Below are 11915 nucleotides of genomic sequence, written 5' to 3'. Positions count from 1 at the left end.
TGGCAGCAGGTTCACCTGGGACGCGGGAGCCCCTGAAGATGGGTGGGACATGAGCCTGGTGTCAGGAGCTACTCCAGCTCCTGGAGAAAGGACCTGGAAGCCGGTTTCCCTTTCAATCCGGATCCTGAGCAGGAGTAAACCAGCACAACGGGAGCAGCGCAGGTCCCGCAGCCCACGAGGCGCTGCACGGAAGTGAGAACACGACATGCATACCACTTCCCCAAGCACAGGCTCGCTCATCCTGGCCTTCCTTGGGCAGCAAAGCTTCCCGTCCTTGGTGCTTGCAGTAGTTCTGCAGTCTCACTGCACAGCTTATCCATTTTTAAAGAGCACACCTCATAAATACTTTGTAAAGCACCTTCTAGCCAACGTACTTTTTTTTTGATTCTTTTTTTTCTTCCCCGGCTGCTTGGAAGGGATGCTCACTCCCCCATTCCTCTCTGGTCTGCGGCTCTTGCCGTTATCTTGCACACATTTGCTGCTTTGAAATTACCAGGGCTCTGCCTTCAACACTCTCGGTGAGCTCTGCGTGGTGCAGCACGTTGTCCCCCACGGTGGGTCACAGCGAGGGATGACAGCTCTCCCCTTCGCTCCCCGCACCCTTCCCAGCACCCTGCAGACACCGTTGGTGCCTCCACTGGCCCAGGTGAGCGGGTGCGGGCTCCTCCGGACCCTCAGCTGGACCTTCCTCATCTCCCCCCCTCCCAAGGGGCCTCCTTCTCTGCTGTCCATCTTGGGCACCTTGCAGCACTAGGAGAGCAGGACCTGCCCTCTTCCCTCGCCGCTGCTCTCATGTCTTCACATCTGCCTTTTTTCAGTTGATTTCCATGTTCAGTTTAAAAAGCAGGTGAGTGGTGGAGCAGGAGAAGATGACAACCCAGACACAACTTACCAGAGCTGAATCCCTGCTTGGGAGATGTTCCCAAGGATTTGGCTTGTTCAATGTGCAGCAGGTTATTATCTTTCTCTCTTTTCTGAATCAATATGTGGCATGGTACCAGACTGGCACTTCCAAAGCAGCTTCCCACAGAGCTATTCTCATCATCGACCCAACCTCATCCTCTCCAAAAATGTGTCGGATGAGCTGAAGGAAGCCTGTTCTCCCCAGATCATGTCAACTGATGTGGACTTTTCTCTAATTCCTCGCTGTACAGCTCCAGCAACCCTTGACTTCGCCAGGTGCTGATGTCCAATGAGCAACCTGGCAGCTCCTGCCAGTTCATCCCTGTTCCCTGCTCCCAGATCCTGCTTATCCACTGGCCCCTCTTCCACTTTAAATGTAGTGCCGTGGTTTCAGCTTGCTGCCATGAAGGAGCAAGGTTCACGTGGTCACGCTGGCTGTCCCAGCCTTCAGCTTCCCAAGTGCTTGGTCCCATTTCAACTGAATTGGACAAAATAGTCAAAATCTCGAAAGTGGCAAGAGGTTTTGTGCAGCTTCTTGGCTTAGTCTGAGAGAAAGACTCAAAGTGCTGCCCCATGTTTCCAAAGAAATGCTGCCATGTGAAAGCACCAGTATCTTCCAGAGCCACCACCAGGAAAACCAGGATATGCATGGCCAGCCAACCAGCACCAATGCCCCAGGAGATGCTGCCTCATGTCCCATAGGCAGAGGATATGACAGGGGATAGGGATGGGAAGGTCCTGCTGAGAGCTGGGGGAGGTGGGATGAATGCGGCTGGAGGACGTGAGTGTGTCCCAAGGGACAAAGGCTGGGGAGCAAAAGGGAGGTGGGAAGAGCGTGGGATGTGAACCCATGCCGCAGCTTTTCCATCCTTTGTAATCACCATCACTGGCCTCTGAGCGTGGTTGCTTCTTCTTACCTGAGTGGTAAAACCATCCCAGGTAGATTGTAGGGGCTCTTCCCATTTTTCTGCTTCTGATTTTTTGTTGTTGTTGTTGTTCTTATTTTTCAGCTGTAAGAGTCTCACCCTTGTCCAGAGCTTTGCTTCTGCAGGCTTTGGCACCCCCAGCCCAGGGAGGACTTTCCCAGGCACGAAAGGAACGGCTTCAGAGCCTTTTGTTGTTGGTTTCTCCCTGCCGTGGTGTTAATGGCTCTTGAAGGCAGCCTGACTCCATAAGGCAGCACAGAGTAACCTGTGCATCGAGCGGACACCCTCGCCCCTGGGCAGGACCCGCCTGCGTGCAGGGTCAGCTTTGCCGCTGTCACTGCGAGGCATCGCAAGGGTCTGTCCCGGTGACCGAGGCTGTTCGTGGCAGCAGGTAAGCTGGGGAGGACGGGGTCTGCAGCGGGTGCACAGGGCTCAGAGGTTTGTTCCTGCCTTGCTGTTGGCCAGGGACCCATCCACTGTGCTTTCGGGTGGGTTGTTGAGTTTTGGCTGGAGATCCTTCATGTGATATGTGCTAGCCATCCCCAGAAAACTGGGTGTGGGGCAGAAGACAGGAGCAAGGGGAGCACACTTGAGTCTGCAGCTGACAGGAGATGTTGCAGAGCTTCCTGACTAGGCTGGAGGGAAGTGGCTTTGGAAGGGGATGCAGAAGTGCAAGTCCTTATTCCGCTCCACTTGTAGATTTGGGACTGACAAGGAGACCCCTGGAAGAAGGGGCTGGAAATGAGCACGTGGAGTAGGTCCCTGCTGTGTGACTCCAGGATCCAGCCTGGGATGTCCTCCAGGAAAGTCACTTCTTTGCAAGGAAGGGAGGTGAGATCCCAGCTCGGTCCCTCGTTGGAAAACCAAGCTGTGTGAGATCCATACACTCAGAGAGGGAAGGCAGGGCAAAGGAGACCATGCCCTGCCACACGCTCAGTTTTGAAAGGGGCTTTGCTGGGCTAGTGAAAAGAACCTTCCCAAAAAGCAAGTGTGGCAAGATCCAGAAGGCTGGGGTGCGTCTGTGAAGGCCGTGCTTCAATGCAAGCGTTGGGAGCATCCCAACAGGCAGACAGCAGGATCAGTTCTATCTGGAGCGAGAGTCCTGCAGGCTCCATCTCTCCCAGATGCCAAGAAAATGGCCATGCCACCAAACACAGACCAAAGCTCAGTCTTGGGAGAGTTTTGAGGAGAAAGGAAGAGCAAGCAGCTAAAAGACCTGCCAAGAGAAGCGTTATTGCAAGTCACATGCCCCTGTGAAACCCTGCCAACCAAAGACCTGTGGCAACCAGGACATCTGTGAAAGCATTTAACAGCGATGGAACAGAAGATTAGATGGGTAAAAATGCTTCAGATCTCTGTCCAGCCCCCTCTTTTGGAAGAGGTGGTACAAGTGACAATGCGACCAGGTGAGCTGACCCGGGAAGGCGCAGACTGGGTCTTGTGCAGCTCCTGTACTCCTGGAGGGGTTTGAAAAGACCAACCCTCAACAGAAAAGCAAAACCAACAGCTCCTCTCATGCATCACCGGGCATGTCTGCACCCCCGCCGTTGATGCACTTTCCAGGCAGATGCATATTCTTGGGTCATCTTGGTTGCCCAGATTTTATTATGAAATAAATCTGGCTACATGTATTTGATATAGGTTCAAGCCACAGCATCAGAATGAGGACTTCAGCTGCCACTTTTTTATTACTCAGATCATTAGCTACACCACTTTTGCTCAATTTTGGTGTGCCAGACATCTTTGATTGGAGCATTTCTTACTTCACTGAATTCATGGGCATGCTTTCCTCTTGCATGCTGCTACACCATCCTGGTTCTTCCACTCTGTTCCTCAGGTTTCCACACCCCAATTAAGATGCCACTCGCTGCTGGTTTGGAAGTCCCCCAAAGATTTGCATTCTGTTCTATGAAACGTTTTTGGGAGCCAACTGAAGAGTGAGCAGCATCCCGCTGATCCAATCCAGCCTGACTCTCCTGTGTTTTGTCCCTAAAACGGTCATTTGTACATGTTCAAAACGAATACAGGATGGGGATGAAGCACTCCGGCATCTGAACGTCAGCAAGGCAATCAGAGAGGCTGCAATTTTAATGATATGGAAGAAGTCACTTGTTTAGAGCCTGATTCGTGATGCTCTATTACCCATGACAGCTTACGCTGGGACTATATTTGCTTCTGCTCTCACCTTCCCACCTTTCCTTGGATAATTTTTATTCCACAGCTTTTCTTTAACTCATCTGCCCTGATTTCCAACTGTCCTTAGCTGGCTAAGAAATACAGAATTAACCCTTCTATAAACTGTTTTGCTTTTTCAATGCTTTTGTCCCCTCCGGTCTTAACTAGAGACTCACCTCTGCCAGACAAACGTGGCTTTTGGTAGCTCAGTCACTGAATTTACTGATTTGTCTTTGTGTGCAACTCTCCTTCCAACCACTCTGGGTGTTGGAAACCCGCTGGGAATTACCTGAGTGCCTTTGTCGCCTTTTACCTATGGAAACACCTTCTGCTAGCTTTGTTGGTTGACGACTTCTTGTCTCCTGTACAAACAGTTATAGCTAGATTTACTACTTGGTTTGGTGTTAAGAAATGTTATAAATAAGCTCTACTAGAGGGATTATTGTTCAAATCCAACAGGAGTGCTACATTGCTTATTCTGGCATTAAAATTGAGCCATAACTAGCTGTAATTAGCTCCAATTGCATCGAGTTTTTAGCATCTCGTATGACTTTGCACAAACCATTGAGATCACCGATCGTCGCTGCAGTGCTCCCTTTTCCCAGCTGGTGGGCTCCTCTCCCCGGTGCCCCCCTGGCAGCCCAGCTCTGCCCCCCTCCCATCAGCATCCCCAGCCTGCTGTGCGGGGCTGCCAACAGGGAAATGTCACTGCCTGCGCTTTGGGGGCTTCCTCACCAGTGCCGTAGCACTGAGGGAGATGTCCAGCTTGTCCCAACTGGTGCCAGGGATTTCATGCCTCCTTTGTTGGAAAGTTTTCCTTGAAACGCCAGTGAATTCAGAAGAAAAAGGAGCTTTGGCTTGCTGTAATTCCCAGCTACTGACGTTGAACGTTTAAAAGGACTGCAGTTGGACTAGATGGTCATTGTGGGTCCCTTTCAACTGAACTGTTCTGTTCTTATTCTATTCTATTCTATTCTATTCTATTCTATTCTATTCTATTCTATTCTATTCTATTCTATTCTATTCTATTCTATCCTATCCTATCCTATCCTATCCTATCCTATCCTATCCTTCTGTTCTGTTCTGTTCTGAGAGTGGACAAAGTGCTTTACAGTCATTGTGACAGCACTCAGAGCCAGGAAATCACCCTGGGTTTCAGGAGATGTCTGGCCCAAGTTTGGGACCTGGGATGGGAAACTGATATTTTTATCATTACACAACCCATGGCCTGGTGTTGGCAAAGTTTCTGCTCTGCAGCATGCATGCCATGCTGGAAAACTTAAGGCTGGAAATGAAATTGTTCCTGTGCTCCCATCCATGACCAGAAACAACCCAGTTACCACTGTCAATTGAAATTTGGAGTCTATAGCTGAGACCATAATGTAGAGGTATCTACAGAGAAAGATCCATAGCCTGATCTCTTATGCACTCTTCTTCTAATTCTGTTCTCCTACCTCATCCAGGGTCTTCTGCCCCCTTCCAAACAGCCCTCAAAGTGACTACACATAGTTTTTGTCCAAAAATAAAGACGGGGCTTTCAACTGCAGAAGGACTCAGGTTGCTGCTAATTCTCAAGGCTGAGCTGGTGATGAGACGTGTGTCTCTGCTGGGGTAGCTAGGGCTGGTCACCTGGGGTTTCCAGCTGCTTGGTTTCTGGGATTGCATGGGTAATACTCCAAGGAGCTTTCCATTAGGAAGACTCCAGTTCATGCATAATTTAGTAGGTAGCTCCCCAAAGTTGATACAACAATCCCAAGGTTGTTTTGTGCCCATGGTAAATTTGTGATAGAGAATCTCAATAGGTGTTATTGGAAAAGTATCAAAAACACGTCAAGTGAGGTGAACTGATGTTCTTAGTATCATCTAAAGAGTGAGTGAGTGGTCTACAAGTACTGAGTTTCTTCCAGCCCCAGAAATCACCTCTTCAAGCACAACTGAACAGGGTGAGTGGAGAAAGTCAAGGGAAGCAGCAACTTCTTTCTGTTAACCATACAGTACCTGCTTCAGAAGAACAGTAAAACAATAGCAGTTCCCATGGCTGTGATTTTCCACCAGCACCAAATTCACCCAGGATGAAGAATTCGGTGTGGCGGAAAGGACAAGACGGGAGAGGGGAAAAGGGGAAGATGATATCCACAGGAGGAGAAGAGGGAACAGCTACAGTCTCACCATGTCCTCAATGCCTGACCCGTTTCTTGGCCCTGAGCGGCAGCTGGGGTGGCGTTGGGACCGCTGCATCCTCTTCCCAGGTCTGCTGCACCTTCAGCTATGGTCTTGGACAAGTCCCTTTGTCCTCTTCCCTCCACTGTGGTACTGCTACTGATAATACCATCTTTTGGGACAGCTTTATGGCATCATTAATGTTTATGGAGAGCTTCGAGGTTCTTAGATTGGGAGGGCAGAGGGCTGTTATCTAGTGGACATCTCCATGGAGCAGTGGAGGTGCCTACTACACCACAGCCCTCTGCTTCTCTCTTCCAAGACCCTTGGCCTTGCTGAGTTACGTGTTGCCGGTCTTCACCCCTGTTGCTGCTGCTGTTTTCCCTCTTTCTTGCTCTCGCTCCCCCTTTCTCTCTCCTCCTCCTCCTCCCCGGCTCCGTAGCAGTTTCCTCGGGAGTGTTCAGCTAGCTGACACATTTGCCACAGATGGATGGTGCACACGGAGACAGCTGTCACTCCCGATTTGTGGTCCACTGCGTGACAGCGGGACTGATGCCTTCTGAAAGGCCGTCTCGCGGAGCACATGCACTCTGACATTCTTCGAGATGAGCCCTACAGACACCTCTCAGTGGACCTCGGGAGAAGCTGGCAAGCTAACCCTTCCTGCTCCCCCCTCCCCGAAGCAGCCTGCAGGCTGGAAGAAAGCAAGCACTCTGGTGTGCGCGCACACACACACACACGCACACACGCGGCCAACCTCCTTGGGTAGTTCTGTGCCACTACTGGTCTGCCAGGTCCCAGCCCGGCTGTTTGCTCCTGATGCTGGTGTATGAAGTGAGGCGGGTTGAGATTTGTGAGAGGGAAAGGTCACCAGCGAAGCTGCTCTTTTCCCCTTTTCTGCCTTTTTAATTGCAGGAGGGAGGGATATGGGCTCCAGTTTCATTCTGCCAGAGCAGCTGCCTCCAGCCTCTTGAGCTCCTCTGTCACAGCGAAAGCTGATAGACTTTGCAGCACCAGCCCCTTCAGGCCTCTGTCTTCTCCATCACTTATGGTGGTCTCCATGACTGGTGATGGTTTCCATCACCTGTAACCCACATGGCAACATGGAAATTCCCCCTCTCGGCAGGGGGGTTCCCCCTACCTCCCAACCCCAGCATTGCACACTGCGGTGGAGCACGCTGCTGTAACTGGACTCTGACATTTCCTACGGAGGTTCCTGTCACCAGCTTGAGGCCAGCTCAAGGTAAAGGTAAAGCTGACTTAGGCAAGGTGGCTCCTTTGAGAACAAAGCCCTCTGTCCTTAGCCAGGCTGAGGTGAGGCTCCTAGGTTCAGGTCTCAACCACCCACACCTCTCCTACGCGTTGACATGTAGACACCTGAGTATTCAACTCTGAGCCCTTCAACAAAACCCTGCTGGTGGGACTTTCAGTTGGACAGACAAAGTGAAACAGTGGAAACAGTCTTTAGCTCTGGGCAGAAGAACTAAATCTTCCAGACTCCACAGGAATGGGAACTGGTCCTGCCTTTGGTCCTCAGAGAAAAACCTTCTTTCCAAAAAATGGATATGAACAGCTGTTAATTGTCCATCTGACTTGAGGGAGGCTGTGATCAAGGGAACAGGTCTTCCCAAAAGGGAAACAGCAAGTCTGAACTAGATCTAGGGAATATAATCTGCGCCCTTCTGGAACTGACCTGAGACTTCCCCATCTTGTTCAGTGTCTGCACCCTATCCCACGTTACATGAGATCCCGGTGGCTGCACAAGGTCATGCCAAAAGTCCTTCTAGTAAGGTTCCTGGGTGGCATTCAACAGTAGAAAGCCAGGGGAAGAGGACAAAACTCTCAGAGCAAATTTATACAAGACTTCACTTGGGTACTCTCCAAGCCTTCAGCCAGTCATAGCTGAGGGACTTTCTGAACCAGACATGATTCCTCTGTATTTAATTACTGCTGGTGGAGTTCCTATCCTAGCAGTGCCTGGCTAGGTCTGCTCACCCAGCCCCTTCCAAAGTCTTTATGAGCCATTTGTAGATTTACAAAGCTGCAGGGATACTAGTTATCCCAGTTGCTTTGATCCCTTGACTCCTGTTCCCAACCTCTCGGAGCAGACCAAGTCTGTTGGGCAGGAGCTGACTCAGCAAGAGTTTGCACAGGTCCTTCAGCAACAAGAACGGTGTCTCCCATCAAGCTAGTCATGAAGGCTGTGCAGGAGCTCAAAGCGGGCAGCAGGTTACAGGCACAGAGGGCTTGCACAGCACGTGTGTTGTCTTTGAGCTGTAAGGCTGAATGCAGCTCTGTTACTTGGGCAAGGACACCTCCAGCTTAGTGGGAGGTGACGCCATGCTGGCATCAGCATGACATGAAGGTTTCTGTTCAGACAGGGTGGTGATCCATGGGGGCACTTACCCAGTGCAAAAGCTGGCAGAGCATCTCCATACGTGGCAAAATATTAGAAAAAGTATGGATCCAGCAAGAAACCCCAGCATCAGAACTGCACATTCAAGATTGCTGGAAGAGTCATTGAAAACCTTAAGAGGAGGCTGAAATGGACCCAAGTGCAGTTGAAACTAAGGAGAAAAGAGCACTGCTCTGCCATTTCCCTCTTGATGAGAGCTCCCCAGAAAGGCAAAGACCTACCCTGCCTCTGGAATAATTCACCTGTACTTTTCCATCAAGCCATCTCTAAATAGAGCTGCCTGACCCTAGAAGATGAGATCTCCCAGGTCATAAGCTAGCAACAGTGGCTGTGAGAAAGGGTCCTGAGAGGGGACTGTGCTCCTCTGCTGAGGAACTTCTCCTGAGAGAAGGAACTATGCGCTCTTACAAAGTCTCAGGATGTTCTGGTCTCAGCTGGTATCCTCAGCCTAGTCTGCTACACAGCAGTGAGTCCTTGGAGACTGGTGGTCCAGGGTCACATCCTTTACTCTGACACAACTATTTTAAATGAGGTTGGGAAGACCAGACATTTTGGCATTGCCATGGGTCCCTCTACAGTGGCATTGCAAGGCTCCAGAATGTGCAGGGGCATGAGAAGCAATTATGCTGTGAGAACATGGGTCTCTGGGGAAACCATGGTCTGTCTGGACAAAGCATGGTCAGACCAGGCACTGGCATCTCCAGGATTTTCCCTCCGAGATCCTCAGAAAGGTGAGAACTGGTGAGGCTGGGGTGCCGAAGCAAGAGCTCTCTCAGCTTTAGCAGCATGGATGCACGAGCTCCAAGGTAGGAGACCTCAACTCAGGCCATCTCTGAGGAGCCAAAGGCAGCAGATACAACCCCTGCTAGATGCCTTCTGCCCAGGCAGACCCTTCTGTGCAGGCATGTCACCAGCCTGACCCTTGGCCCTTCAGCTCCTAAGATGGTTATAAGGAAATCTTTGCTCCTGACCTCATGGGGCTCAGTCCCAGATGCCATGTAATTAGACAGTCCTACTAGATGCCACCTCAAGGCTAAATTCCCCCAAGTTTGTGTCAGCTGGAGATGGAAGGTCCCTCTTCATGCTCAGCTGTGAGAGTACCTAAGGTTCCAGAATTGTTTCAATTTAGTGCAGCACAATGCTAATTTTTTTCCAAATATTCTTGAAGGAAGTGGAAATGCAGGTCAGAAAATGGTACCGGGTCTGGGACCTTGTGACCACATTGTCAGGCCAGCCAGTCCAGGCTGGGATGTTTTGGGAAGGGAGAAAAACAAGTTTTTAATGAAAAAAAAAGTCTTAGTTTTTGAACCTTAACAAGATACAAGTAAAAAGCAAAGCATTCATAAGAAAAACAGGAACCCATAATTATGGACAGAGAAACCAATTCCACTAGCAGACAGCATGCTCCGAGGATGACTCTGGGTTTGGGAGGGATGTCATTGCCTTGGTGTCCCCTTTCTGAGGACAGGTTTGCTCAGCAGGGAGGCCAAGGCACCCGCATGGCTGCTGGGAGCACCAAGCCCCGGCGCTGGGGTGACGATTCCTGTGCTGACCCAGACGCATCGCTTGGGGCACATTTCCCCAGAGGAGCTCCAGCTGGGAATGTCCTACCCAAAAGGGGAGACAGATGTGCCCCGTTGGCTCGCAGCCGAGAGGCGCAGAAGGTGAGCAGAGATGCAGGACTGGCGCTTCGCCATGGGGAGCTGGAGGGATGGTGGCAGCGGTACCAAGGGCAGAGAAGCCACCAGGGAAAATTTGGTGGAGGTGGTGGTGAAACAAGGATTTCTGCCCACAGTCCCTGCTCCATGCAACGGGCTGTGCACCCCGGCTGCTGGGGAGGCTGTAGATGGAGAAAAGAGGGGGCAGCTTCTCTGCTACTGCTGGAGGAGTGTCCTCACACCAGCAGGGACATCTGGCAGGACGGTAGGTGCAGCAGCCTCCTGCGTGCCCTTACTGTCCTCACCGCGGTGGTGGCTGGGACAGCCACGCACTCCTGACTATGTGCCAGCGGCTCCCCACCTACACCCCTTCGCCTTGGACGGGTGAGGGGGGCTGCCCCAGTCCCAAGCACCGCACAGAGCTCTTCCTGGCCAGCACCCCGCGCCAGGAGATGGCATCTCAGCAGCTTTGCACCAGCACAGTGGCCCTGATGTCCCAGGACCTGGTGTCCGGCTGTGCTTGGGGAAGGATGGTTGGAAAGCCCTGGGATCACTCCATCCCCGCCCAGCCTGACAGCACTGGGGGCATTACCGGGGAGGGATAAAGATTTTGCACTCGGAGAGCTGCAGATGGACGGCGGCATTTGGAAGTGAAGCCGTAGCCCCTCACCTGCTCGGCGGCGAGGCAGAGGCGCGGGATCAAGGCGAAGGCGCCTTCACATCTCGCCGGCCTTGAACAGCAGATGAAAGGGGGCCGCTGGGAGCCAGGGATCACAAAAGGAGAGCGGGGAAAGTTCGGGTCAGGCAGGGATTTCTGGCTGGTGGGTTTTCCACTGAGAAATTCTCTCTGCCTCTTTCATGATGATGAAGATCCTTTTAATTTTTTTCTTCCCCCTTTCTCCTCTCCTTCTTCTTTTCCCCTTTCGCCAGGCTGATAGCTGGGAGCCGCGGAGCATGTGATGCATCTTCCATATAGGGGCAGGAGCAAAGCAAGACCAACTGATGGACGCCCTAGGGCCAGACTTGCAGACAATATATAACCTACTGCATGATCTAAAACGCTTCCCACTTTCACAGAGTGAACATCAGGCAGAGCAGAGCCGCGGCCAGGGAAGAGGAGTCCTGCGTGCAGGTAAGTCCTCGTCGTCTCCTTCCCCAGGAGGCTGTCCCGGGGAGGGGGAAGGTGCGAGGGACCGGTGAGCGGCAGCGCAGGCAGGAGGATGGGGCAGTTATTAGCGTTATTAGTGGGGGGGGTTTTAACCCTTTTTGGTGGCAGCAGTGCCGGTGCAAGTCGGAGTTCAGGACGGCGGTTGGGTGCGCGGGAGATGGGGTCTGGCAGACCCAGCCTCAGCTTCTGTCCCTGCAAACAGTGACGCTGTGAGCTGGAGAGCATCCCGAACCAGCCGCGGGTTCGCTAGCTCCTATTTCTCGCCGTCGACGTCTGCCTGGGCTGCGGGCAGCGCACGGCTCCTGCCTGACTGCTCGGAGACATCTCCCACCCAGGCACCGTCCCGTCCCACCCGGCCACCGTGGGGCTCCCCTTGCCTTTTACAAAGAATTCTCAAACAACTTTTAAAAGCACTTCTGCTCAGCCCGTCGCCTCCAGCCCCCGCCTGGCTGCCTTCACCTTCCTGTGCTGGAATCTCCTTTGCCAAGGAAACTGTTCCCAGCCAGGGC

This window comes from Grus americana, chromosome 15 (assembly GCF_028858705.1).
Source record: "Grus americana isolate bGruAme1 chromosome 15, bGruAme1.mat, whole genome shotgun sequence".
In the NCBI taxonomy this organism is placed as follows: Eukaryota; Metazoa; Chordata; class Aves; order Gruiformes; family Gruidae; genus Grus; species Grus americana.
Note: the sequence above shows the minus strand (reverse complement) of the source record.